At 39.1% G+C, this 4416-nt stretch overlaps 1 pseudogene; it reads left to right on the plus strand.

Moving 5' to 3' along the window:
- Positions 1-227: 227 nt before the first annotated feature.
- On the plus strand, positions 228-3766 carry LOC150023153 (uncharacterized; annotated as a pseudogene).
- Positions 3767-4416: the final 650 nt, after the last annotated feature.

Raw genomic sequence — 4416 nt, forward strand, 5'->3', positions numbered from 1 at the left:
CTCTGACTAGGAAAGATTGGATTTTTAAGTTTGTCCATTTGTGACTCACCTCTCTTTCCTGGGAGTTGACTTTGGTTGTTTCTTAAAAAAAAAAAATATTTTGCTCTGAAGGGTCTAATAGGAAATTCAATTAATACATGTCTAGTGATACAACCTCGTCTTCTAGTTGATCACCAACTACTGCTGTAAATCCTAGTTCATCACCGGTAAGTCCTAATTTTGGAATTATGGAAGCACGGACCCTTAGAGAACTTGTTGCTCCAGATGTTTCCTTCCAAACTATGTGTATCCAATATCCAGATGGGCAATGTGAGCTTAAATCTGGTTTGATACACTTGCTCCCTAAATTTCATGGCCTTGCAGGTGAAAACCCACACAAACATCATAAGGAGTTCCACATAGTGTGCACCACCATGAGGCCATTTGGGGTCACATAGGAGCACATCAAGCTTAAAGCATCCCCTTTTTCACTCCAAGATGCAGCTAAAGATTGGCTATTTTATTAGTCGGCAGAATCAGTGACTAATTGGGAAGGGTTGAAAAGAGTGTTCCTTGAAAAATTCTTTCCAGCATCAGTCACATCAATAAGAAAGGAAATATGCGGGATCAGGCAATAAGACAGAGAAAGTCTCTATGAATATTGGGAAAGATTCAAAAGGCTATGTACAAGTTATCCATACCATCAGATTAACGAACAACTTCTAATACAATATTTTTACGAGGGTCTGATGGCTAGTGATAGACAGATGATAGATGCAGCCAGTGGAGGAGCGCTAGTTGACAAGACGCCAACCGCTGCAAAACAATTGATTGAGATCATGGCTTCTAACAATCAACAATTCCACACACGTAGCAACTTTGCAACACCTGTTCGTGGAGTTCATGAGATGACAACCAATTATGCAGCTAATCATGCTCAGATGAAGGCACAATTACACGATCTCATATCGATGATGAAGTAACTAACTATGCCTCAGATGGTTGCAAGGGTATGTGGAATTTGCACCGCTAACCATGCCACTGATGCTTGCCCCACTCTTCAAGAAGTTGAAGGAGGAAACAATGTTGAATGTCCTCAAGCCTATGCTGTAAACATATTTAATGGTGGTAAACAGTCTAACCCACCTCAACAACTATTCAACCATTATTTGTCCACTAATAAGTATAATCCGGGTTGGAGGAATCATCTGAATCTTAGATGGGGTAACTCACAGCAACAACAACCATCCCCACCACCAGCTGTTGTATCAGAAAAAGGTGGATCTTCTCTGGAGGATGTAATAAAGCACATGATTGAAGTTAATATGCAATTCCAACAGAGAACAAGTGAAATAGTACAAAGAACAGATGAAAGAATACAAAGAACAGATGTAAGCATTCATAACATGGAAAATCAGATTGGTCAGTTAGCCACTTGTATGAATGAGATGAATTCCAAAGGGTCTGATAAACTTCCCTCCCAGACGACCATCAATCCACATAATATCAGTTCCATCACTTTGAGAAGTGGTACTCAATTGCAAGCGCCTATGCGAAAATCCACCAAAGTAGACGATCAACTTAAATCGTCTAACACCTCCAACATTACTACACCTCCAGCGAATGATGATCAAAGAAGGATCAACACAAGGAATAATGACATGGATGCTCCTCCTAAACTGTTTCATGAAGATGATGTACAAGGAGAAACTGTTAGTCTTGACAAACCATCTATTCCTCTTCCTTTTCTAAAAAGAGTTGTTCAGACAAGCAGAAAAATGGAAGAGGCTGACAAGGAGATTCTCGAGACATTCAAGGTGAACATTCCTCTGTTAGACGCTATTAAACAAATTCCTAGATATGCCAAATTTTTTAAGGATCTGTGTACACATAAAAGGCGTCTTAAAGGGAACGAAAAGGTAAACATGGGAAGGAATGTTTCTGCTCTCATTGAAAATTCGGTGGAAGCAATACCTGAAAAATGCAAAGACACATGCACTTTCACCATTCCTTGCATAATAGGCAGTAACCGATTTGAAAATGCGATGCTTGACTTGGGAGCATCTATAAATGTTATGCCTTTATCTGTGTTTATTTCTTTGTCTCTTGGTCCTCTTAAACCCACAGGCGTAGTCATTCAACTCGCGAATAGGAGCACAGTTCAACCTGCAGGACTTATTGAAGATGTCCCTATTCAAGAAAATAAACTTGTTTTTCTTGCAGATTTCTGCATTTTGGACATGGGTAGAGAGGATTCACATTCTGGTGCAACAACCATCATCTTGGGCAGACCTTTCTTGAAGACAGCCCGCACCAAGATTGATGTTCACGTAGGCACACTAACTATGGAGTTTGGAGACAATCTAGTCCAATTCAATATCCTAGACGCTATGAAACACCAGTTGAAGATAACTTTATGTATCATCTTGACATTTTGGATGATATTATGGATGATAATGTGTTGGATTTTTTAGAGGATTGTGATCTTTCTGATTTAATTGATTGGACAGACTCTTACATAGATGATTTTATATCATCTGATGGTCTAAACTGTTCTAACCTTTGTGATGCATGTTTTGCAACTAAAGCAAATGTTGTTGATACACACTTGACAATATTAGACGATTCTAACCCCGATAAATTGCAGGTTGCTGAAGTTTCTCTCAGTAATAGACCATTACCGTCCATCATCCAGCCGCCCTCACTTGAATTGAAGCCACTTCCAAATCATCTTAAGTATGCCTATTTGGAAAAAAAGGAGCAACTTTCAGTGATTATCTCCACTGCTCTATCTGGTGAACAAAAGAAAAAATTGTTACAAGTGATTAGAGAGAACAATAAAACCATTGGCTGGATGATGGAAAATATTCCAGGTATCAGCCCTTCTATTTGTATGCATAAAATTCTACTAGAAGAAGGGACAAAACTTGTGAGACAGCCTCAACGTCGGTTTAATCCCCAGATTCTTGATGTGGTGAAGAAAGAGATCAACAAGCTGCTACAAGCTGGTATCATATACCCTATCTCTGACAACACTTGGGTGAGTCCAATTCAAGTTGTACCCAAGAAATTTGGTATAACAGTGATAAAGAATGAGCGTAATGAACTTATTCGCACTAGAGTGCAGAACAACTGGAGAGTCTATATTGACTATAGACGCTTGAATCAAGCCACATGGAAGGACCACTTTCCCCTTACTTTCATCGATCAAATGCTTGAGCGCTTACCTGGTAAGACACACTACTGTTTCTTGGATGGTTTTTCTTGCTATTTCCATATTTGGATTGCACCAGAAGATCAACACAAGACTACCTTTACCTGCCCCTTTGGAACCTTTGCTTATAGAAGGATGCCCTTCGGTTTGTGCAATGCCCATAGAACCTTCCAACGTTGTATTATGAGCATATTTTATGACTTGATTGAACATTGCATTGAAGTTTTTATGGATGATTTCAGCATTTATGGTTCTTTTTTTAATGATTTTTTGACTAACCTTAGTAAGGTACTTGATAGGTGCATAGAAAATAATCTTGTTTTAAGCTATGAAAAATGTCATTTTATGGTGTCACAAGGCATAGTCCTAGGCCATATAATTTCTTAAAAAGTTATTCAGGTAGGCCCTGCTATATTGAATGTTATTTTACAGTTACCTTACCCCTCTTCTGTTAGGGAGGTTAGATCTTTTCTTGGACTATCTAGCACATCTGAACTCATACCTTGGTATGTTGACATAGTGAACTACCTTGCTACTTCAATTTTTCCACCATTGACAACCAAGGCATATTGAGACAAATTCAAGAGTGAGTCCAAGTACTATGTATGGGATGATCCTTACTTATGGCATTTTTGTAGTGATCATATCATACGTAGATGTATTCCTGACCGTGGAATCCCATCTGTGCTGAATTTTTGTCATGCCTCACCCTTTGGAGGACACTTAGTTGTACAATATACTACAAGAAAAGTATTGGACTGTGGTTTCTTTTGGCCAACAATTTTTAGAGATGCATGAATCGTCTCATCCATGTGTGAGAGATGTCAAAGAGCAAGCGCTGCTATCTCCAAAAGACAACAGATGCCCCCAACAACCCATGCTCTTTTGTGAAGTCTTTGATGTGTGGGGTATTGATTTCATGGGTCCCTTTCCTGTCTCTTTTTGGATTCACTTATATCTTACTTGCTGTGGACTATGTCTCCAAATGGGTGGAGGCAATAGCCACTAGAATTAATGATTCTGATGTTGTTGTAGCTTTTATTCGCTCTAACCTCTTTTGCAAATTTGGGATTCCTAAAGCTATCATCAGCGACCAAGGCACACATTTTTGTAACAGGTTACTAGATGGTCTATTTAGGAAATATGGGATGATCCATAGAGCATCCACACCATATCATCCACAAACAAATGGCCAAGTTGAGGTCTCCAACAGAGAAATAAAG

Source organism: Phaseolus vulgaris, chromosome 11, assembly GCF_051622355.1.
Source record: "Phaseolus vulgaris cultivar YP4 chromosome 11, ASM5162235v1, whole genome shotgun sequence".
Classification (NCBI taxonomy): Eukaryota; Viridiplantae; Streptophyta; class Magnoliopsida; order Fabales; family Fabaceae; genus Phaseolus; species Phaseolus vulgaris.